This window comes from Pelodiscus sinensis, chromosome 1, assembly GCF_052426305.1.
Source record: "Pelodiscus sinensis isolate ZL-2025 chromosome 1, ASM5242630v1, whole genome shotgun sequence".
In the NCBI taxonomy this organism is placed as follows: Eukaryota; Metazoa; Chordata; order Testudines; family Trionychidae; genus Pelodiscus; species Pelodiscus sinensis.
The window spans coordinates 14,980,000-15,005,874 of NC_143052.1; the positions used below are offsets into that span (position 1 = coordinate 14,980,000).

The following is a 25,875-nucleotide window of genomic DNA, read 5'->3' on the forward strand; positions in this document are numbered from 1 at the left end:
ATACCTTTTTGGATTATTCCTGGGAATTTATGAAAGGGAAACTGAGGAGGACATAATGCAGCATGTTACAGCATTATTGAATCTAACAGAGAAAAGCATAACATGTACTAATGGCTGGAAGTTAAAGCCATCAAATTCAATAAGCACCCCCCTTCTTTTTAAACTCTTTGAATCATTGTGTCATTGGAGTACATGGATACAGAAACTGCTTGTGATGTCACAATTGCATGGGCGTAAGACAACTTTTCTGTCTTCTCTGTGAGGTGGACTCAACGCTGAGGTCCAAATTAAGGATGTTAAGTAATGGTTAATTGACTAGTCAAGTAGTCAGTGGAATTTCCATTGACTAGTTAATAGGCACTTCCGCATTCCTCCTTTGAATTGTACAAGAACCCCCACTGGAACTCTTGTACATTTCAAAGGAAGAATGTGTAACTCCGCGTGCAGCACGAGGCCAGTGGGAAGTCCCGCTGACCCTGGGCTGCACGCATCATGCCAGCTTTGAAATGCCACATGGATCCAGGGTCAGCTGGGGACTCCCCAGCTGATCCCGGGTTCTGCAGAAATGCCATGCTGGAGCCCGGGAGTCACCAGCTGACCCCAGGCTCCATGCACAGCAGCACCGCACAGCTGAGCCCTGGATGTTCAAAGGGGCAGTGCAGGACTGCCCCTTTGAACACTGCCTCAGCCTTTCAAAGTGGTAGTGCTGCATAGCTGATCCAGGGCTCAGCTGTGCAGTGCTGCTGCTTTAAGTACCCCCACTAGCCCCCCTTTGCTGACTCTGATAGAGGCAGCAAGCCGGGGGGAGGGAGAGGGGGAAATCTAGTCGACTGACTATCCGATAAGCATTTGCTTATTGGATAGTCGACTAGTCGTTAACATCCCTAGTCCAAATATTGACATTCCTTTACACTTCGTGAAACTGAGAGGTTTTAATGAACACAATTAACATGCAGGATCAAGAAAAATATTAGGAAGAATAAATTATGGTGATACTCATTTTTTAAATGTCAGGTACCTCTGGGTATGTCTACACTGGGTTCAAATTAGCAGTTTATTTAAGACAGCTAATTCGAAGTCGGAGGGGCACTCTGGTCAATGCCGGGTAACCCTGCTTTCACGAGGAGTAAGGAAAGTTGAAGGAAGACTGACTTCAGCTACACAATTAACGTAGCTGAAGTTGCGTATCTTAATTTGACTTTGTACCTTAGTGTAGATATACCCTCTGATTGCTATTTCGCAGCCTGACTTTAGAAGCTAGTATTTACTAGAATTAGAAATGAGAGCTCCTGTCATTTTCAAAGTGGATTATAGGCTCTCAGATACTATAGGACACTGAGTCTGTTGGAGGAGGAGTTCTGTTATTTTCTTGTTGTTACCTACAGTCCACAACTCAGACCCCTCCAACGCATTATAAACAATCTACAACTCATCTTAGAAAATGATCCCTCACTCTCAGAGGCCTTAGGAAAAAAACCTATTCTTGCTTACAGACAACTCCCTAACCTGAAACGTATTCCTTCTGATAACCATGCCACACAACCACATCATAAACCTCCAGGAACCCAGCCCTGCAACCAAAGACAATGCCAACTTTGCCCACATATCTATACTGGTGAATTCATCACTGGAGCAAACAACATAAGCCATAAAATCAAAGGGTCATTTGACTGTACATCCAGTAATTTCATCTATGCCATCAAATGCCAGCAGTGCCCCACTGCTATATATATTGGACAAACTGGATGGTCTCTGCGGGAAAGAATCAATGGACCCAAATTGGATATATGTAAAGGGAATATACAGAAGCCTGTTGGTGAGCATTTCAGCTTGCCTACCCACAGTCTGACAGACCTGCAAGTAGCTGTTTTGTCACAAGCCAGCTCTCCAAGCCAAATACACAGAGAAGCCCTAGAATCCCAGTTCATCCACAAATTCAATTCACATGCTAATGGACTCAATCGTGATATGGGCTGGTGAGGACTCTACCTACTTAATAACCACTGAAGGTGCTAACAGCTCCCTGAGTGGTATCCTTCCTGTTTTAGGAATCTATCTATTGACTTGGATTTTAATCTGTTTAGGTTTAAGTACCCATTCTCCAGATACTTAATGATGCTCTGTCTCCCACCCCCCTGTCTTTTTCTTTCTCTCCCCCCTCCCCTTCCCCTCTATTTATTTTGAGTTTTCATATCCTCAACTCATAACTCCGGTCATCTGAAGAAGTGGGCTGTGCCCACGAAAGCTCATGATACCATCTACATGTTTCGTTAGTCTATAAAGTGCTATCAGACCATTTGTTGTAGAATTCTTTGGACTGGCTATATCCATGGTCTAGCAGGACCAGGGATGTTGCTGTACCACAGAACCCAGAGATAGGGAGGTGTGGGGGCAAGGCTGGGAGAGCAGCAAGGTGTCACATGGCAGGTGTATCTAGAGCTCTGGCCTCAGAGGCAGCTGGCGGACCAGTGGGGAGCTCTGGCCCTGGCCCTGGCCCTAGCCCGAGCTGGTCCAGTGGTGCAGCAGGGAGCTCCAGCCCCAGCCACTGAGGCGCTCTGGCCCCAGCTGCACCATGGGTAGCTTTGGCCCCAACAATGCAGCGGGGAGTTCCAGTTCCAGGGAGCCAAGGGTGATCCAGCAGCAGGGAGCTGGGGTTGGTGCCGGAGCCCAGCAACAGCGGGTCTAGGGAGTCTGAGTCTGGGTGTAGCAGGGCCAGGCACAAACCTTAAGCACCTGGCATTAGGGGGTTTGGGGGGCTGGGAGGCTAGTGACAAGGGAGCTTGTTTGATCTGGCAAATCCCCTTGTTTAGGACTGGTCAGGTCCCTAGGATGCCGGACCCCCAGGGAGGTCCAACCTGTACACCAGAGCAAAGTACTGAGTATAAAGTGCTCCCATTCTTCAGTACTGTTCTGCACAGATAGAAATGGTTAGACATGGTGTGTAGCTTTAATCACAGAAACATTAAGGCCTGGTTGGAAAACTACATTGCTCAGGGGTTTGAAAAATCCCAACCCCTGGTGTAGACAGGACTAGGTGGACAGGAGAATTCTCCTGTCCTCTTAAGGAGTTGGAATACCTAGGCTGATGGGAGAATCCCTCCTGTTGGAATAGATAGTATCTTCCCTGAAACACTACGATGGTATGTCTATACTGCAGAGCTAAAGTCGAATTAAGCTATGTAACTTGAGCTATGTCAATGGCGTAACTTAAGTTGAAATAACTTAAATTCAGCTTTTGGTGCTGTCGATGTCTACACAGCAGGAAGTCAAAGGAAGAACACTCTTTGTCTTCCCTTACTCCTCATCGAATGAGGGTTATAGGAGTTAGAGTAAGAAGTCCTTGGGCTCAACATTATTTCAAAATAAAGGTTTGTAGTGTAGACGTGCACTGTGTTATTTCAGAATAACACTGCTGTGGAGACGTACCCCAGGAGCACAACTGCTAGTGGTACATCAGCACTGATCCAAATCCTTCTTCTTTACCCCTATTGGCAGCCCACTTGCCTCCTTCACCATCCACCTCTTTTCAAATATCAGCTGAAAAAAAAAATCTTCCTTTGCCTCATTTTTTGCTTGTGCTACTGATCTTGAATACTCCTAGGACCCTACTAAATTCATGGTCTGTTTTGGTAAATTTCATGATTTCAGATATTTAATCTGAAATTTCACAAAGTTCTAATTGTAGTGGTCCTGACCCAAAAAGGAGTGCAAGGTTATTATAAGGAGGTTGGTATTGCTACCCTTACTTCAGCACAGCTGCTGGTAGCAGCATTACCTTCAGAGCTGGGCAGCTAGAGTGGTGGCTGCTGATCAGGAATCCAGCTCTGAAGGCAAAGCTGCCACCAGCAGCTGTGCAGAAGTAAGGGTAGCAATACCAACCCCCCTACAATAACCTTGCAAGTATGGCCTGGTATGGTATTGCCATCCTTACTTCTGCACTGCTGCCTGCAGAGCTGTGCTATTAACAGATGCCACCCAGCTCTGGAAGCAGTTGTACAGAAGTAAGGGTGACATTGCATCAGTATGATATTGCCACCCTTACTTCTGCACTGCTGCTGGCTGGGTGTTTCCTTCAGAGCTGGATAAGCAGCCAGCATGACAACCACCACTCTTCAGTTGCCTGACAATGAAGGCAATGCAGAAGTAAGGGTGGCTATACCTTGATCTTCCAAAAATAGCCTCACAATCCTCCTGCAACTCCCTTTTTGGGTCAGGATCCCCACTTTGAGATATACTGGTCTCTCCTGAGAAATCTGTACAGTAAAAGGCCAGATTTCATGGGAGAATACCAGATTTCACAGTCTGTGATGCATTTTGAATGGCCGTGAATTTGGTAGGGCCCTAATTATTCCCTATTGCATTTACATGTTGCTATATGCCAAACATGGCTTTGTGTTATTTTGTATTTAATCTTGTAAAGCAGCAAGGATACGGTTTGTACCAAATAAATTTGCACTGTTTGGTATGAATGATAATAATGAAAACTTATAATAAGGTTCTCAATTTATTGCCAGTAATGGCATTCACTTACTGGTGAGTCACAGTTTACACTCATGATTACTTAATAGGACCTAATTTTCCAGTCATTTCCAGTAGTATGAAAACAAGGTTGAACTGAAAAGATATTAGTGAACAGGTTAATGAATCAAATGAGGAATGAAAGAGTTCCTCGGGGCAGGGATCTGGCACTTTATCAGTCTAAAATAGATTTGCACATAAATGGTGCAGTATAAATAATAATACTAAAATAATAATAATAATTTACATACATAGCTGCAAACATATTACTGAATGACAAATGAAATAGCCTATCTATCAAAATAATTCTGTTTTCATCATTTGCAGAAATCATTATGACTCATAAAATCTATCTATCTAATCTAACTACTGATTGTATTGTTGGCTTAGCAGTCCCTGTAATTTTCTGTAGATGTGTCAATCACTTTTTTCTTTTTTTTAAAGGAAACTATAAATAATAGTTTAATGAACTTTCTTTAACACTAGCTGTGCCGAGAAAAAGCTTTTGAGATAATGATCTGGTTTTTGGTTTTGATCTGACTGTAAAACATCTAAGACCAGAGCTTTAGCATTCCTGTTGCAACAGATAAATGATATCTCTTGCTGTTTTCCTTGGTAGAATCAGATATCACATTTAGAAACAGTAATAGCCTACGTAACCAGGGAGAAAAACTAAAATATAGGTTGAACCTCTCTAGTCCGGCACCCTCAAGAACTGACCGGTGCCAAACCAGTGAATTTGCTGAACCACAGAAAGTCAATATCATCCAACAGCATTACCAACACGTCCACTGCTTACTGGGATCTCAGGAGACATTTAGGGGTAAATTAAAAGCTAAATAATAGTCTAGAACACTGATAGCCAGGACTGGTGGCTGTAAACAAACTTTATGGGACCGTGGGAAACTTGGCCACATTTATGATAAGTGGACTTCCAACTAACTAAAATCATGCCAGATCACAGATGTTGTTGGACCAGAGAGTGCCAGACCAGATGATGGAGGCAGAGTGTATGTGGAGAAATATCAAGTTCTCATAAGGAAACCATTTTAATTTTCACATACATTTCCAATTTAAACAATGTAGTTTCAATTTCATTACACTTTTTAGGAAAAATGAAAGAACAGACTCTTTTTAACAATGCAAATGATCTTGCAGAGTTTAATATCAGCAACAATGTGATTAGGAGAATAGGCCCTTGAAACTGCCAGTTAGCTTCCTTCATGTTTATTTTTGCATGGGTTCTGAATTCCTGCCCTGTTCTCTCGTCTCTCCAAACCTGAGGGCACCTAGAGCAGTGGTTTGATCATCAGAGCTTCAGATGACTCACAAATCCAAATCAGTATTAATAGGACCTATGAGTACTCTGTACTTCTGGAGAAAAATCAAGTTTGCAAGTTTTGGTATTTTGAATTCTGTCTGTAAGACTTGAGGTTGCACTACTGAAGTCAATGGGAGTTATAGCCTAGGTTTCTATGGGAGTAGCATCAGATGAATATGCTTTTCAGCAATGTTGTATAAATGAATTCAAGCTTGCACATGTGAGATCTTCAAATGAAGGTTGTTTTGTTGGTGCAAGGCATCATTATTCAAGTTTTAGAATACAGCTGGTCCCCGAGTTACAAACGGTCGATTTACGACTGTTCGCACTTATGACCAAACCTCCCATTAAGCGGTTATAAAGGCGGTCCCTGAGTTATGAACACGACCCGCGCTTACGAACAGCGCGGTCGCATGTAAATCAATGGGGTCCGACTTATGAACACTTCGAGTTATGGCCAAGTGTTTGGTCTGTAACTCGTTTGTAACTCGGGGACCGGCTGTATTATGAAAACATGGTTCTATCTAGGATGTAATAGTGTAACTATTTAAACGGTTAACCAGTAAACATGAGCGTATTGTAATGGTTACATGCCAGCTCCTGACCCAGTCCTGGGAAGCTGGCTGCTCCCCTCGCGCTGCTGGCTCTGTATCAGAGGCAGAAGCGCAGGGTGGTAACTGGCTCCCCAGAAGCAGGGCTTCCGGGGAGCCAGCTGTTGCCCCACACTAAAGGCTCTGCAGTATAAAACTTTTACTGCAGAGCCTGCAGCTCAGCCAGCTTCTGGCTGCCAGCCCCACTCCTGGAGAGCCGACTGTGCTGCAGGCTCTGCAGTACAAGCTTTATACTTCAGGCCCGCAGCATATAACCGCTAAGAGTTTTTAATGGTTACACTGTTACCTAATTAACTGCCTTTTAACATCCCTAGTTATATCTATATATTTTAAGAGAGCATCATGTTAAAAGTGCCTGCCCACCTATGTTGTTCTATTGCATAGAAATATGTTTGCATTTGATGCTAGACATATGCAAGCCAACTGGCTCAGTCCTGGGGCTTGGGCTGATGCTCAGGCCAGTCAACAACCTCTAGAATGGTCTCTTGAGCCCAAGCCCTGAGTACAGGCGGGGCAGACAAACAAACCCAGCAGTTCGTAGTGCCGAGGGGGAGGCTGCCACCCAGGGATTGCGATGGAGGGGGGGGGAGGGACACAGGCCCTCCCTACTCCGTTGCATCCTGGCCCAGAGCCCTGGCAGGGCTCCAGCCTGCAACACCCTGACTCCTTAGAGTACAATCAAATCAGCCTGACTTTCATCAGCTTTCCCAGGGCTACTTCTAGACTCCCCTTGAGGTATAGCTGGGTCCACAGTCAATCCTTGGGGTTATCTGGGTCTGAGTCCTCAGGAAGGGTTGGCAGGGTTTATTCGTCAGTCCGGGGGCTCTGTACTCCAGGCCAGTCCTCGGCTTCTGTAGAGGCTTCAGCAGCCTCCCAGATCTGGAGCTTAGGGCAGGCCTCTGCTTCCTCAAGCAGCTGGGGCCTTACTGAGTTCCTGATCTGGGCTTTTATATAGTTTGCCCTACCTCTTGGCTTCTGGGCAGTTAAAGGGTCAGAACTAGGTTCAGCCCACCAGGGCTCAGAGAGGGCTTCTTCCCCTGGCTGATCAGTGAGTGGCCACCCCTGCTCACTGCATAGTGTTAGGCTACGTCTACACTGCCTCTTTTTTGTGGAAAAGGCAATGCAAATGAAGCGCTCATTAGCAACTTCTTGTTCTTCATTTGCATATTTTCTTCTGATGCTTTTTGTGGAAGAGGTTTTTGCGCAAAAAAAAAAAGCAGTGTAGACGGGTCCGTTTTGCGCAAAAAACTTTTTTGTGCAGGAACCTGTAAACCTAATTTTTGAGGATTAAGGGTTCTTGCATTAAGGGTTCAAAGGTTAACTGCATTATGTGGTGAAGTACTTCTTTGTGTTTGTTTTAAACCTGCTGCCTATTAATTTTATTGGGTGACCCCTGATTCTTGTGTTCTATGAAGGGTTAAATAATGCTTCCTTATTTGCTGTCTCCACACCATTCATGATTGTACAGATCTCTAAAATATGCCCTCTTAGTCATCCCTTTTCGAAGCTAATGTTCCACCTCACTGACTTTGGAAGGACTTCTGCTTTTTACCTGGCAAGAATCAGCTCACGTGTAGAAAAGAGAGAGGGAGTGAGCTGAAGTTTGAGCAGAAAAGAAAAGCTTCTCAAAGGTAAACAGGTACAAGGTGCTCAGATACTTGAGTGGTAACATGTAAGAATCTAGATCAGGGCTACTCAACTTTGGAAGCCCCGGGGGGCAAAATGATACTTACAGCATATACTGAGGGCCGCAGGCTAGAAACACCGACACCCTGTACCTGTCTGTTCCAGCTAGCCTATCCGCTTGCATCTTTCAGTGCTCAATCCGTCTGGGAGATGCCTCGCTGTTGTGGAGTGTGTTCTCAGTGGAGGCCATGTTCAAAGGATCCCACCCATAGGCTGCATATTGAGCCCCGCATAAACCCAAACTGCTCCGCGGGCCGCAAACAAACGGGCTGTGGACTGGATGCGGCCCACAGGCCACGTATTGAGTAGCCCTGACCTAGATAGATATATATAGAAAACTCTCTGTATATCACTTTGAGATATCTGAAGAAAAAAAATGAGTTGTTTGCTGTCATTTACACCAGTGTCAATGTGGTATAATTTTATTGATTTTAGCTGTTCCAGTTTGCTTTAGTTGCTCCAGATTGACACTGAAGTAACTGAGAACAGAAGCTGGCCAACAAAAGTATATCAGACTTGGATTGTTCTAGTTGTATTTCTAATGCGGCATTGACATTTGCACTGTCTAATACAGTATACTCTTAGCAGAAGCCATGACACCATGTTGTTCAGAGATGCTATAGACATAAATCCTAGTCTATTAAAAGATAGACCTAGATAAAAGGCTTTAGAGAGCTTCACAATCAAGGACATTGAATCAACTATTTTAATTGTCCCTGACACTTCCCATTTAAAAAAAAATCAAGCAACTTTAATATTCTTTACTGACAGCTCAGATAATTCTTACTCAGACAAAGCAAATAGGTTTATCCCTCATACATTAATAGAGATAATAAACAGAAATAAAACTGAAAATATATTAATATATGACATAATCATACTCGTGCATTATTTGCAGTAGGGGAAAGTCAAAAGACAGAGGATGGTCTCTTGGTTAAAGTACATAGGTGTCTTTGTAAGTCTTACTAGATGCTACTTGTGTCTTTAGGAAGCTAAACACCACTGTAAATCTGGCCCTTAATGCATCTCTGTTTTTCCTCCTTGTTTTTGTAGTGGGAATAATAATACTGACCTTCCTTACAGAGGTGAGACTTAATTTATTGGTAGAGCTCCTCCAACATATTGTAAAAACTTCAGAGGCCATGGGACTCCTAGTGTCAGCCACAGGACGAGGAGGTGAGGGGCTCAGGGTTCAGGATTTCAGCCACAGAACAAGGGAGGCTTGGGGCTATGGGAAGGAAAGCTCTGAGCTTTTGTCCTGTGGGCCACTGGAGCTCCAAAAACTGAGGGGAAACTTGGGGCTTCCGCCCTGTGGGGGCATGGAGACTCAGGGCTTTAGGCTAGTGGGAGTGCTGGGGTTTGGGGCTTTAGGATGGGGGGGGAGCATTGGGGCTTCGAGCTTTAGACTAGAGGACTCTTGGAGTTCTGGGTTTTAATCCCCCAGGGGAGTCCCAGCACTCAGGGCTCCTTGTGACTCTACTCCATGTTTCAGCCCTGGATGGGGGGTGCCTTTGTAACCCACACGCTTACTGGATGTGGTGGACTGTCCCATCTAGTGGCACTAAAACCATTTACAGAGAAAATAATGAGTTTGTTTTACAGTCTTAGCTAACAACCAGTTAGCTTTCAGCTCGTGTGGCAGCGGCTCAGATGCTAAGCTCCAGAGTTCCTAGGTTCAATTTCACCTGCAGACCTCCGGGCTCTGTCAGTGTTACACCAGGGTAGAATTTAGTTCTGGGGGGGGGAATGTCAGAGCTCTGTCCTGCAACTCCACTTCTCCATGGGGGCGGGAGGGGACCTGGAGTCCTGCAGCCTCCCCAAACCAGTTTGTAACTCCCCAAGGATCCATCAACCTTTGGTCAAGAACTTATAATATAGGAATGCAAAGTTTAAAAAACAAAACAACTCAAGCAGATAAAACCTTCATTAATCAATGCTTGGAAAATATCCAGAGATCTTTGGATGAAAGAAGTTATGGTGTAAGTTGTGGTGGGGGAATAAAATTTAAGGAAATATAGAGTCAAATTCAAATGGAGTCATGCCCATGTAAACTATGGCTGAATTTGGTTGGTTGTTTTTAATGATGGGTTGTAGCCCAGATGGCTTGGTCCTGAGCCCCGACCTGTGCTCAGGCCTATAACTACTGGTCCAGCAGCTCCCTTTAGACAATGGAGCCTGAGGGCAGGGCAGGCAGCAATGCACATGCCAGTCCAATGTCAGTATAGCCCAGGCCCTGGTTCAGGGCTGGGCAGACAAATACAGTTCCCAGAGTCGGTGCAGCCCGGGCCCTGGTTCAGGGCAGGGCTGACAAACAAACACAGTTCCCTAAGCACAAGTGGGAAGGGGGAGACTTCCATGTGGTGCGTGGCTTGCAGGGGGGACACAGGCCCTCCCTACTCCACTACATCCTAGCCCAGGGCCCTAGCAGTGGCTGCTTTGGTGGCCACTGGGGTCAGCAGGGAATCCGATCCGCAATACGCTGACACACTTTAAAGGTTTATTAGGTTAACCTGACTATCGTCGGCTTCCCCTGAGTCACTTCCTAACTCCCCCTCAGTCTCTACCTGGCTCCCGATCAGCTGCTGGTTCTTGGGGTCCTGCTAGTCTGCGCTCTGGGGTAGAATAAAGAAAGTCTCCTCCTTGGAGCCTGGGCCTGGCAGTCCAGGCCAGTCCTCCAACTCTGCCAGATCTTCAGGCCCACCTGGCTTGAAAGATCAGGGCAGGCCTCTGTTTCCTCTGGTGGCTGGGGCTTACTGGGCTCCTGGGCTGGGTTTTTATGTTCCCTGCCCCACCCCTTGCCCTCTCTGGAATTAAATGGGCAGGACCTGGCTCGGTGCACCAGGGCTCAGAGAGGGGTTCTTCTGCCTCAGGGACAGTGAGTGGCCATTCCTGCTCATTACATGGGACACAACCAAAACTCGCCATGTGAATACCTCCAGACATTGATTAAAATCTGCCTCTGGATTCAGATTTTGCAACTGAGGCCAATTTCTGTTCCTCTGCTGCTATATGCAGTGGCTTCATGATGCTGTTTTTGTGGTGCTTTACTATATCTTTCCAGCTGCTGAAGGAAAAAATCTTTTCAGCTAGACTAAGAATAGGATATCAGGTTAACTATATGTAGTATCTATTCTCAGTTCAATATCCGAAGCATCCTCTGTACGAAGGCTATATCTACCAGAGGAAGGTGGATAATATAACAGTTCTTTTCCATCTCTCATCTCTGACGTTCTTTGCCAGCTCTTCCAGGACTATTGATTCATATGATGTCTGGCGTAATACACCATATGTGCAAGTTATAAAGCAGCTGTAGTGTTTGTGCACAACATTCTCAGTTGTTAAAAGAAAGACAGAGAATTGGAGGCACGTAAGTGCCTAAACTGGGCCAATTCCTCTCCAGTTTCTTTCTTTCTTATGGCTTCATATAGAGCCCTGCTTGTGCCTCATTCACTTGGCAGGTTTCCTATGTAATGCACAGAAAATTACAGGAGGGAGAATGACAATGTTTCATAAGCTTGAACAAAGGAATTGAGTGGCCCCTTGATCATTTGAATGACTTGAGGCCTCAGTCTAGGTGGGAGATGAAGTCTCCTCTTTTTTTCACCTGATTGTCTCTCATTTGCTATCCCATCTGGTATGCTGAATAATTGCTTTCTGGGTCCTGTCCCAGTTCAACATGAATCACATAACTGGCTATGGTAGCAAGATTCACAGTTTTCCATGGGTGTGCACAGCTTAGGAGGCTGTGGGTGGAGCTCTTCTTTTGGGGTCATTTAGGGCCTATGGACATGTCCCTACTACAATGTAAGCTCAGAGTTAATAGAACTCACATTGCAAACCCTGGGTTTGTTAATCTATGTGTCTTGAACATCTACATTCATTTGTAATGCCAGATAAGGAACTGCTGAACTCTTGGTCCTAAATTGGGGTAATTACACTGCTTTATGAGATATCAGTCCAACCACCGATATCCCAAAACTTCCCAGTACCCTCCCAAATTGATCTAATCTTTTTTTCACAGTGCAGTGTGGGAAGACGTGACTGTCCACCAGACTTAACTGTCCAGAGGGCAAAGAAAGTCAGCCCGTGGGATTGTGGGATACATTTTCTTAATTTTTGTTACCATAAGTGGTATTAAATAGCAGTACAAGAACATGAAAGATCACTTTATATTTTTCATTCCAGATATATGCTTGTTATATATTGACTCAGCAGTGTGAACCGGAGTAGAACTTGTTTGTATCAGGGAAGTCGGCAGATAGTACTCAGACATGCAGGGACTCTTTCTTCACTGTTCTGTTTTTTGTGTTCTTATTACAACTGTGCAGATTGGAGTATCACTGTACTGCTACCAAGTCACCACAGCAATGGTTTATGCCCCTTTTGCAAGGTGCAAATGTCAGTGCTAGGTATAAAGCAGTGGAGAATCAGGTCCACAGTGTTGTTGAGTCACATCTGCTGACTTCAGCGATATGAAGAAACTTTGCTTCACTTTACCCTGTAGAACCAATATATCCGTAGAGGAATGAGCAGGATTTTTTCCGCCTACATCATACATCCTTAAAAAATGCCATCAGTGACACTACATTCTGCATTGCTGGAGATAATGTCTGAGTCAGAACACATCTGGACTTGCAGATACCTGGTTGAGTTTGCAGTGCCAGTGGTAACTTAATTCACCTTGGGTATGTCTACACTTGCCCCCTAGTTCGGACTAGGGAGGCAAATGAAGCATATCGAAGTTGCTAATGAAGCGTGGGATTTAAAATGCCGGTCGCCCGATTTAACTTGCTGCGTGTAGACACGGTAGTTCCGATCCAAAACCCTTTTCTCGAATTAACTGTTACTCCTCACTGCACGAGGAGTAACAGTTAATTCGAGGGAAAGGTTTTGGATCGGACTACCGCGTCTACACGAGGCAAGTTAAATCGGGCGACCGGCATTTTAAAATGGTGACCGGCTGCGAATATGCTAATCAAGCGCGGGATATTTAAATCCCGCGCTTCATTAGCAACTTCGGTATGCTTCATTTGCCTCCCTCGTCCGACCTAGGGGGCAAGTGTATACATACCCCTTAGGAGTTGTAACTGAACCAGTTATACATGAAATCACGGTGAGAGAACAGAGTACCACAACATTCTTTTTATAGAATTACTTTCATGAGTGTCACTACACTTTAATCTGAGACCAAAACAAAAAAAATCACAAAAACCTGCCACCTCTCTATTATAGTTCCTTAAGCAATTATTCAGTCTGTTCAGTGGCTTGATGAGAACCATGACAAAATCAATGTATGAAGCACATAATATAAGTACGTTGAGCTTTTCAGTGAGTATCACTCTTATAAAATGTTACAATTTTTATCAATACAATCCCAATCCATTCGTTTTCAGCAGTATTGCTCAGATAAAGTCTTTCATGGCCAATAATTACACTATTCTCTAGATCACTTGTCATTTATCCATCTCTAGTCTAATCATAGTATGGTCTGGACCTAAATGAATGATTAATTGCCTCAATATTCAGTGTAGCTACACTTTTTGCTCAGCTCTAAGGCAGGAATTTTCCAAGACACCTAGGTGAGTGTGGCATCATTAAATTATTTTTTCCTCAGGATCAAAACTGTGCAAACCCATATGTGAATGAGCATTTTAAACAGGAGAGATGAGGTGGCATGCTGCAAGCCATGCATTTCATTGTAGTGCACTGAATTCTGATTGGGCCTGGATGATCCAGTGGGTTGGCTGCTGGTGGCAATTTGGCAGGTAAAGTTTATCAGCTTATAATGGCTGTTTGGCTGTTTGGAAAAAGCTGGTGGTCTTAGTCCAGTTCCTAGTGGCTGGGTATGAACCTTTAAAAATCAAAAATAATGAAACAAAGGACAGGACTGGAAGTGTGCCATTTCGCACTGATTGATACCCAGGATGGCATTCTTGGTAGCAAGACTCATTGGGAATGAATGGTTAGCAGCCCTTAAACAGCTAGTCACACTGAGGTACATTGGGGAGGCAGCACTGGGGAAGCTAGTCTGTGGTAATGTCCCTGTTTTATGGATAAATAGATTTCATTTTCTGCTGTTGTCAGTGTGGCGCTTTTCATGAGCATTAAAATGTTTGGGTGGGGCAGGAGAAGCACACAGAATTTTGTGAGATCTGTATTGCATGCTGCTGTTAAATGGCAGTTCCATGGCAACCAGCTTGTTTCAGGTCATCTGAGATTCAAATATGTAGGTGTTGGTATTACTCTTTGCTTGGTCTTTTCCATACATGAATGCCCATGCACTGGGCTGGCATGATGTAAAGACCACTATATGCCACTTTCTAAAATGTAATGTGTTTGAACCTCATGTTAGTCTTCACATTGGCCTCACATGTGGAGCACTTGAAACAGGGGAACCTTTTTTCTATTGTGGCCATTGACCCACATAAAAAAACAATTGTAGACCACACACTGCCCTGCAAGGAAGTGCAGAGACTTGAGGCTTCTTTTAGACTCTTTTAGGATGAAGCCAGAAATTAGGAGTGCAGGGCAGGGCGTGCTCTGGGCTGGGTTTGAGGGGTTTGTAGTGTGGGAGTGGGCTCATGTCTGGGTCAGGGATTTGGAGTGCAGGAGGGGGTTCCAACCTTGGGCAGTAATTAAGGGATGGGACTGCAGGCTCTGGGAAGGGATTGGAATGTGAGAGGGGGCTCAGAGCTGGAGCAAGAGTTGTGGAGCAAGAGGATATGAGGGGGGCAGGTTCCAGCTAGGCGCTATTTACTTCAGGTGGCTTTTTCACTATCCTATTTTATTTTGACAGTTGAAGTGGGATAAATACAGCATTGCTTTAACAATGATTGCATTGTTGCTGTTTTCCTGGACTTTACCTTGTGGTTTGTTGGCTAACAGTCTTTTTATGAATAGCTTATTAAGAAACAGATGCACAGATCTACTCTTTGTTTTTCTAACTGCACTCTTAACATACTTGTATAGTGTAATACTGTTTGTGGCATTTGATTATGCTGTGACTATTGCTGAATACATATGTTTAACTTGTAAGTACTAATGTCTCTGCTTTCAGTTACTCCAGTGCAATCTCATTGGCTTCACTTGCATTTTCAGTGAAATCATTGAGAGCAGAATTGCACATTAAGGGTAACTTTATAACATCCACATGTTAATCTCTGGCAAAACTCTGCTGATTTAAATGGGCATACTTCAGGGATAAATTTGTCCCAGTGCATGTGTTGGTCTCTCTCATTCTACTAATAGTTTTGTGTCTGTAAATGTGTTAGAGCTAAACTGTTTCTCCCAATTTGAAGAAGAGCTGCTTGAAATTATAATTGGATGCTGTCTGTCCCAAAAGGACATACATTAAACTTTTATACCTGCCTCAGCTCCTGAAGCAAAACTTTGTTCAGGGAACACTCAAGATTAGTAATCGTTAAACAGCATTTATCTGTCAGATTGATGGGCTTTCTGTCACCATTCAGCACAGCATTGCGTAGTCTCATATGATGCTTTTGGTGGCAAAAATAATGCTGGACAAGTGCCGGATGAAAAGTCCACAGGAGCTTGGACTAAAAAAATGCATTCAGTGGCTCTCACAGAGTCCACAAGGTAGTCTTCCTTTTTGTGTAGGGCAATGTGGCTGACTTGTTAAGATGGTGTCATGTCAAGTTTACCTTTGTGTCCTCTGCTCAGTCCTTCTTATAAACTGGAGTCACTTCTGACTGTAGGTTTCATTACAACTGCCATGTTCATGCTCCGACTATGAAAAGAAATAGAGGGTTTCATTTCCCATCAGTATCTGTCCCTGCTGTATGACAAGTGCAAGCAGATGTCAAAATGACTTAGGGTGAGATTTTCAACAGTGGCTTAACTCTGCTCCCAGTGAAGTCAGTAGGAATTGTACTTATGACTCCAGTGGGAGCAGAATTAGGCCAATGCCGAGAACTTTCAAAACCTCACTCTTAAGCACCAGGACCCTGATCATGTAGGGTGATAAATTTTCCTGTTAAAGTCAGTAGGACGTGAGGGGATGGAAAGTGAAAGTATTTTGGGGATGCCAGTAGGATTGCCTCTAACAATGGGAGACAGGAGATTCTGTGTAAGGGTTTCAGTTGCATCCAAGTTTTTTTGATAGTGTAGTCTTTCTGCATTCATTTGGGTATCCCTACCATTACTGTATCACCCATTAGTTAATTTTAATGCTTGCTTATATATTTCTGTGCCTCTTGATAGTGACTCACTTATTAAAGGCACTGATCATGGTGAGTCTAACATCACAGCTGTCTGAAATATCTTCAAAAAGCAGCAAGCCAGCCAAAGAGACATATTATCTTGGTGATGGGGAGCAGGAGAGGGAGGAGGAGAAATAAAATCGCATTTCTGGAATGTGATTCTTGCTTCCATTCCCCCAAAAGGCACACCATCACTGTTCCAAAATGTCTTTTGTAAGTGGAAAATATTTTTCTTTGGCTCTGGAGATAGAGAAAGTTTGCACTTTAAATTGTGGTGAGATTTTTCATTAAAGCTGCATGATTTACATTTGCCAGGGAAGTCTTTAGCATTAAGTGTTCAGCATCCTTCAGAAAATCTCCAAGTCTAAACAGTTTTATTAGGCAAAGTTATATACTCAGAAGGTAAAGCACTTTATCTCTTTCTTTTTTGAAGTAAGTACTGGCTGATGGATGGTCTGTTGAATTTTCTCATGAACTCGTGTTAGAAAAAGCAAATGACATTGAGTCTCATTCTGTAAAATCCGGAGCACCTTCTGCAAGATATAGGGAGCCCTGAAATTCAACTGTTATCCACTTCAGCCTGAATGAGGAGGCTGAAACAGGCCTCAGAGCTTAAGAAAACACCATATACAGGATATCATGTAAGCATGTGCTTGCAGTTAAGCATGTGCTTAAGTGCTATCCTGAACAGAGATGAATTTAAGAGCAAAGAAGTGTTTCTGAATTAAGGCCACAGTGTTTAGCTGTATAACTTATTATTTTAATAGTATAAAATACTACAGGTTGAATCTCTCTAAACCTGGACTGGACTCTTTGGTCCAGCAACATCCATGATCTGGCAGGACCATGGATGTTCCAGGATCAGAGAGTCCCACTGGAGGGTTGGCGGCAGGGAGCCCTGTCGACTGGCAGGGCAGTGGGCTGCTGGCAGCAAGCTGCCCAGCGGGTCCAGGAAGCCCAGTGGGGCAGCAGAGCTAGTGGTAGGGAGGGAGTTGTCCAGGAGGTCAGCAGCTGGGCCAAAGCTGAGGGGGGAATGGTGGAGGCAGGGGGACCAGATATGATCTTCCCTGGTCCAGCAAAATCCCTCAGTTGAGACCGGTCAGGGTACCAGACCAGGGAGGTCCAATCTGTATACTCATTCTCACCCTGTTTCAGGGGCTCAACCCAGTGGGATTTTTCAGAGATTTCGGTGAGCGCTTTTGGACTGAAAACATGAAGTGGGAGGGTGGCAGAGAGCCCGAGCCCAAACATCTACACTGCAGTTTTGTAACCCCACAGTCTGAGCCCTGCAGGCTCAAAGCAGCTGACAAAGGCCAGTTGTGGGTGTTCTGTTATAGTGTAGACATACTGGCTACGTCTACACTGGCCCCTTTTCCGGAAGGGGCATGTAAATTTCATGAGTCGTCGTAGGGAAATCCGCGGGGGATTTAAATATCCCCCGCGGCATTTAAATAAAAATGTCCGCCGCTTTTTTCCGGCTTTTAAAAAAGCCGGAAAAGAGCGTCTACACTGGCCCCGATCCTCCGGAAAAAGTGCCCTTTGAAGTAGGAATAAGACCCTCCGGAAAGGGCACTTTTTCCGGAGGATCGGGGCCAGTGTAGACGCTCTTTTCCGGCTTTTTTAAAAGCCGGAAAAAAGCGACGGACATTTTTATTTAAATGCCGCGGGGGATATTTAAATCCCCCGCGGATTTCCCTACGACGACTGGTGAAATTTACATGCCCCTTCCGGAAAAGGGGCCAGTGTAGACGTAGCCACCCTGAGTATCCTGATTCAGGAAAGAATTTCAGTTTGTCAGTCCTTTCCTGTTCAGCACATAAGCCCGACTGACTCTAAGGGCATGTCTTCATGACCCTCTTGATTGACAGGTAACAATCTATTCAGAGATAGTAGATTTATTGTGTCTAGAATAGATGTGATAAGTTGACTGCCAAGCGCTCTCCCATCAACTCCAGAACTCCACCAAAATGAGAAGAGTAGAAGGAATCGACAGGAGAGCATCAATTGTCAACTTAGCACTCTAAAAATATTTCAGTAAGCAGACCTAAGTATGCTGACTTCAGCTACATTATACACTGTACTCCCCGCTAGCTCAAACTGGGAAGCTTGTTTCTGTAGACTTTGTAGACATACCCAGTGAGACACAGTGCTCACATTTCAGCATGTGCTTAAGTATTCTGCTGAATAGGGAAGAACCTCTGAATCTGACAGAGTTGCTAGGATCTCTCATAGCTTTTCTGGGAAAAAGTCTGAAGCCAAAAAGCATGTAAAGTTACCAACTCAGCCCTGAAAACACACACACATTTTTTTGCATCTGTGACGGGGCGGCACTGCCCCGCACTCAAACTCAGGAAATTCACCTGGCCCAGGTGGCTGAGAGGGCCCCACCCCTGCAGCCCTACTGGGCATGCTGTCAGTGCAGCCCAGGTATAAAGGGCTGCAGAACTGTTCAGTGGGGGCTAACCTCCAGAGAAGGAGCTAGGGCACAACCTCCAGAGCCCCAGCCACTGAAGCCAGAGATGGGGGGCACCAGAACGGCTGACCTCGCCGCTGCCAGGCCCAGGCCGGGCTCGACCCCAATGCCAGAGCCGCCATACTGCGTCCCTGGACACAGCCACTGCCCCTGCTATCCAAGATGCTGGGTTGAGGAACGACGCTACTGCTGCCCGACTCACACCTACAGGTGGGACCGCTGCAGGCTGAGGACAGAGGGTAGGAAACGACCCAGGGTAGGGAGCTGGAAAAGCCCCGGCGGGCTTGGCGCATTTTGGGAAGGACTCCCTGCTGAGCCAGTGGTGGGAGCCACCTGCCACTGATAGGGCCCTGGGTCGGGGCCCGGTGGAGAGGGAGGGCCCGGGCCCCTCTACCCCTTCCTCCCAGAACCCCGATGAAAGGGGGATCATTTAAGGGACTAGGCCGCCAAAAGACGAGGCCAGTGGGCCGTATTTCCCCTAAGAGGGGCATTGTACTTTGAAACCAGGCCAGTGGGCTGTATTTCCCCTAAGAGAGGGGCATTCGACTTTGGGGCCAGGCCCCGGAGATCTAAAGTCTGCCCTAGACCTGGGCAGCATGCCCCAGAACAGGGGCAGCCCTGCGACAGCATCTAATTTGAATTTGTTTCATGTGTGGATTGTATAATTTTTTTTTGTGGAGCACCTATATTGTGGTAGAGGCAACTGAAAATCGCAGTTAACATTCTACTCTGCACTGATTAGGCTTCACTTGGACTATTGTGTCCAGTTCTGGGCACCACATTTCAAAAAAGATGTGGAAAAATCAGGAAAGGTCCAGAGAAGAGCAACAAAAATGATTAAAGGTCTAGAAAATATGACTTATGAAGGAAAACTGAAAACATTGGGTTTGTTTAGTTCAGAAAAGAGAAGACTGAGAGGGGTCATGATAGCAGTTTTCAAGTACATAAAAGGGTGTTACAAGGAGGAGGGAGAATAATTGTTCTCATTGACTTCTAATCATAGGACAAGAAGCAATGGGCTTAAATTGCAGCAGAGGAGGTTTAGAATGGACATTAGGAACAACTTCCTAACTGTCAGAGTGGTTAAACACTGGAATAAATTGCCTGCGGAGGTTGTGGAATCTCCATCTTTGGAGATAATTTAAGAGCAGATTAGATAGATATCTGTCAGGGATGATCTAGATGATGTTGGTCCTACTGCGAGGGCAGGGGACTAGACTTGATGACCTCTCGAGGTCCCTTCTAGTTATTATGTGGTTATGATTAAAGATCTACTATGGGAGACTAAAAAAACCTGTGAAGCCCTGAGGGAAATAAAAAGAAATATGCATTATTTGCAGGGCTTTGTTTCCTGCACTGAAAAATATTCAGCATTCTCAAAAAGCACTGTTTTTTTCAGATGAATCCTTAAATAAGTAATTTTTAAAATAAAGTAAAATAACCAGATTCCTCCAGCCAAAATCCCATTAAGGCCACTGGGATCCACCCACAGTCTCTACTCACATGGAATTTTATGTAAATCCAATCACAGAAATCAAGCCTAAGAGAGTGTTAGAATATTTATAAAAATCAGAATCAGTCTGGATGCCTGAGGGATATGGAAATGGGATGCCTAAGTTGAATCCAATCCATTGTGTTAGTGACTGAAAGTCAATTGCCATGTGGTAGCTAGGTTCTGGTTTATATCCACTTAGTTGGCAGTATCAGACCAGTTCCTAGCAGACTGTCCACAATGCAAAAACTGACATCGTAGCTGGAACAAATTTGTCCTTTTATTCATGGACTTACCAGAGGCCAAGCTGTGGGTGCTTACCATTTCTGAAGTCGTACCCAGAGTATCTCAATTTAGACAACTAAAACCAGAGGCCATTTTTGGAAACCTACTGCTAAGAGGTGAAAGGTGGGAAGGGGACTGGTTTCAGGAAGATGGCAGAGAGTGAGTGACAGATGGGCTCCCCAGAGGAGGCAACAGCTCTCCTCTGCCAAAGCTTCATGAACGGCATATGTGGATTACATAGGCTTCATCCTCACCCTGAGTGAAGGTGTCAAGGGCAAAGAAGTTGACCTGTGAATACAAAATCTCTGAGCCAACTGAAAAGCTGGTGGACCTCCTGGATACCCTTGACATGTGGATAGATGAGACCCTGCTGGTAAACCAGCCCTCTTGCTTTGGGACTAGGGCCTTCAGGACTTGATTTGCCAAAGTAGACCAGGGAGCAGAAAACTTGGTTAAAACAGTGGATCTCCAAGCATTTGGTTGAAGCTGCACCAGAGGTAGCTATGTACCTGACGGAATCTGTGGGGAATTCCATGTGCATTGACTATGGGACAGGTCATGAAGCAGCATTCGCTGCCTTTCTTTGTTACCTGTGCAAAATTGGTGTTCTCAGGGAAAATGACCAGTTCACCATTGTCTTATGTTCTTAACCTAGTCTTGCCCATAGTCTATCTAGGAAACCTGTGACAGAGCTGAGCTTAGATTCTGGGTCTCCTGACCCCTACTCTAATCACTAGTTCAGAAATTAGGTCAGTGGCAGTTTTGGTTGTGCAGAACTATATCCTGCCTATGTGTAATGCCCATGCTCCCTTGGTAGGTTAGACTTGCCAGTAGATTGGCACTGTTGCAGTTGATGCAGTGAGTATTGATTTAGCTGAAGACATGATAATCGATGGGCACTCATTTATTCCACCTCCTCAAGAAGTGTAAGGGAGGTCAATGAGAGATACTTTACTTTCGATACAGTGCAGTGCAGCCACTGTGGTAAATGGAGCTAATAACGTTGCAAAAGTCAGAGCGATTTACCACGATCATGTAAACCAGCCTTTAGTCAAGGTTGTAGCAGGGTCATCACTCTCTAGCTGGGCTAGCCACCACTAGAGGAGGACAAAGTACCACACTGAGCAAGCAGGGGTTATATATTTAATATTGCTAAGGATCCTGAGATGTGATAGTTTTAGCAACATATCCTCCCCTGGTTGGGTCTAATGCAGTTACTTTACATTAGAGTGTAAAATATTGTTGCTTTGATGGCTTATTTATAATGCAGTTGAAGGGTACTATAGCTTGGCAGTCAGTGGAAATTCCCAGCTGCATACTTAGGTGGACCAAAGGCAAAAAGAATAAAGAGCCAACTTGTAAAATCTTCCATTGCTGAAGGAAGGCAACATCCCCACAGCTGGGACTGACTTCCTTTTGCTTTCTTGCTTATTTTACCAGCTTTCTAAATGTGTCTGGAAATTTAAGCTAATCTTTCTCCACTGAGGGAGGCAGCTCTTTTTTTTCCTTGCACAGATTCAGTCTGATGCATAAGACTGCTCTTTTGCTGATTGTTTTCAAATAAGACTTTACAATGAAAAACAACAGCAACAGCAAAACTATCCCCTCCCAATTTAAGTTGGCTTCTGGAAGGAAGCCTCCTTTCTAGAAGTTCACACTGGATATTTTCATGCAGAGGAGAGCATCTATTGAACAATGACAACAGAAATTAAACATTAACTCTCTATGATAGAAAATAGCTGTCATCATTGCTTTGAGTACCTCTGATTTTTTTTAAAGTGAATTCTCCATAGCAGCTTTGAAAGCCTATGCTTACCCTTTATCTAAGTTGGCATTTATACTGATAGATGATGTGGACCCTGCAATGTCACATCAATGTAGACATTCTTCTGAAAATTATTTCTGTGTCAATATGCAGAAGAGCAGGAATGTTTACAGATGGCTTGCAGTGGTAGTCAATTGTTTTCTGTCAAGGTCCAAATTAAGAAAATAAAGAAAATACCAAGTACATAAAAAGATTTTGTGGTCCATTCAAAAGTGTCTGACAATGCAGAATTGGCCCATGGTGCACCTGTTGACTACCCCGGTGTAGTGGTTGATCTAATGCTCCTTTTGTAACTTCCTGAAGTAAAATTGGTGGGAGTGGGCTGCAGGAAATTCAGCTAGGGATCCAGATGGAGTTTGGGTCAGCTTTCTTCAACAGCTTTGGGCGGTGGCAGAGAAAGCTCTATAGAATCCAGGGATCAACTGGAAATGGATGTTTTTACTCCATGGCAGGGACTACCCCTCCATACTGTCCCCTGAGATATACCCTCAGATGGTTAACACCTCATGTATCTTCAAGGAGGGTACAGTAAAGAGTATGTTAATTCAATTTTTGACAGCATGCTATCTCCTTGGCTTTGTTTCTTGTATGTCTATTGATTTGGGAATAGTGCATGCCACATAAAGAGGTTTTTTCTTACTCCTGCTAAGGTATGCCATGAAATCCGTGGAAGGACTTGTGGGGGGCATGTTGAAGAGCCTTTTCATGCCCCACTGTCCAGTTCCTTTTGTCTGCTGCTCAGTGTAGAATCTTAATCTTACCTTCCCCTCCTGGGATGGTGTAATAACCCTTATGCAAGAGCCCTGTGGCAGAGTGGAACTATTAAAGCCTTTTGTGAAGCCTACTTTTAAAAGCCCTTTGTGGGTGGCAAAGGGGAGGGATGGGAACATCTTGTGGGCAGCAAGATGTTCTCAGCTTTAATATTTGAGCCCCTGATTGTGTCTGTTGAAACTAGTGGAGGTTTGGCCCCTGATTTCAGAGGGAGCAAGACCATGTCCATAGGTAGCTACTGCATTCCTTAATGGACATTGTTTTAATGTCTGTTAAGTATTTGTCTGTCACATTAATTTCCCATCTCCTCAGCAGCCTCACCATTTCAAACTTTCCAGCAACCGTTGCTCACAAGCCAGCCCTCGTACAATAATGTGTGGTGTTGATTCAGCAGCATAGGTCATTTAAATACCCTCTGTAGCAGTGTTTCTTAAACTTTTTGAGATCACGGAACACCAAACAATAATATTTTTTTATGCAGAACACCTATGAAAATTTTCTTCCAAAAAAAAAATTGTTGTCAGACAAAAAAAAAGACAAAAACAAAGAAGTAACAAAAACGAAGAAGAGGTCACGGCACACCTGCAAGTTGTTCATGGAACACTAGTTGTTCCGTGGAACATACCATAAAGTCTCAAGTATAATGCGCATCTGCCTTTTAAAGGTCAAAATTCTTGAATAAACTAAACTCTTATCTATAATGCGCACCCCATTATACTCAAGATTTTAAGGTATGCCTTGGAAAGAAGGGGCTCGCACCTGCCGCAGGGCCCCCTGCCCAGCTCAGCTCATGCCTGCTGCAGGATCCCCCGCCCAGCTGTCCACACACCGAGCTCGTGCCTGCCGGGGGAGCCTCCCCTGCCCAGCTGCCGGTACGCCGAGCTCGCGCCTGCCGGGGGAGCCTCGGTGTGCGGACAGCTGGGTGGGGGAGCTCATGTCTGCTGGCCCCCCACCCCAGCCTGTGCCTGCCCCCTCTCCTCCCCCGTCCAGCTCGTGCCTGCCGAGGGTGAGTTTAAAACTTTTTTTTAAAAACCTCCTATAGATAATGCGAATCCTGACTTTGATGCTAAAAAAACCAGGAAAAAAGTGCGCATTATACTCGAGATTTTACGGTAGTTTAAGAAACACTGCTCCCTCGTGTTTCCCCTGTATCAAGAAGCAGCTCTCTAAAAGGCAGTCTTTCCAGAAACAAGTTATTTTACAAGGTTCTGATGTTTTTGAACCTGAGTGGCAGCAGTGGGGTTTGAATCAGTAGGGAGAAGCAGCAGCCATAGGTCTGGTGAGCAGCTGCGCCTGCATGATCTTAAGACAGTTTAGCTTCCGTGCATAGCATAGTCAGATCTGGTTCATCTGAATCTGATTTGTAAGGTTGTTTTTAATTATTTTTTTAAAGCAGATTAAATTGATTAGTTTACAAAATTAATTTTCCCCCCAATGAAATGTTTTCCAGCATCTGGCCAGAGACAGAGCATGTTATATGGATTTCGTTTATTTTAAATCTCATTTATTGACTCCTGCAATCTTCCCTGGATGGAAAATAAAATAAATGGTGTACTTCTCCCCAGACCTCAGACCCTCCCATTCTTATCTTTATCTAAAATATAATCGTATACAATTTCAAAATGGCATGGATAATTTCAAGTATATCCTGCAAATGTGAAGTAATAACAGAAACAAAGTTTTAAGGGAGAGCAGCATGGACCAGTGGATGTGAGTACAGGACTGCAAGTCAGGACACTTGAGGTCTCTTCCTGACTTTGTCACCCACTTTAATGGGGGAAAACTTTCTATGGCTCAATTTCCCCCATGAAAGTGGGGATAAAGAATAGGATGCTCATTTTTAAAAAATGCTTTGAGATCTATGTTTGAAAAGTGCTATGCAAGTGCTAAGTATTTATTATTAATTATTATTATTATATTATATTTTATTAATTTATTTATTACGGATCTGACAAAACAATTGTTCAGATCTTTATATGATGATTTACTCACACTTTATCTTCCATTTTGAAATAATTTGTAAAAGGTTAATAAATGATTCATAGGTGTTTAAATGATGGTTAATTAGTTGTAATTTTTTTATATTCAACAGGTAGTTTATAACTATCTGGGATCCCTTCTACTGATTTGCTTTTAGCCATTTATAACACATTGCTCATGTCTGTCACATACTTAACACCTAGTAATTGTTTATTAACCTTTTGATAATTATTCACCCAGGAGAAGACTGTTGTTATCTTTTCATTGAAGAAATCAAGTCCGACCTTCATGCAAATCGACAGCTTATTGGGTATACTGATCTTTCCCAACCCTAACATTATAAATGTTGAGTTTGTGTTTCTGACTCAACCCCCAACAACCCTTTCATCTTGATGGGAGTTTTGGGTGCAAAACCAATGCAGATCTGGGCCGATGACCTGTTTCCATTTTCCATCCAATAAAGAATGGTGACTAATCAGTTCTGGCAGTTCTGGAAAGATTTATTCCTCCTGAGAGTTTAATGAGAGTATTGCAAGAATAAGGTCTTCAGGATCAACCTATTTAATTGTCTAAAAAGGTCTTTTAGTCCAATTTGCTATATCGACACATTTGCGAGAGGATTCCAAGAAACCTCAAATATCTAATTCCTATAGTTGGACATTGATTTTAGCAACAGAGTGTGTGTAAGTAGTTA

At 44.1% G+C, this 25,875-nt stretch overlaps 1 protein-coding gene across 2 annotated transcripts in view; it reads left to right on the top strand.

The window, feature by feature from the left end:
• The window catches only part of CAMK1D (calcium/calmodulin dependent protein kinase ID), a 409,667-nt gene that overhangs the window by 8,232 nt on the left and 375,560 nt on the right, over nt 1–25,875 (top strand). The gene's annotated exons all lie outside the window — the stretch shown is intronic.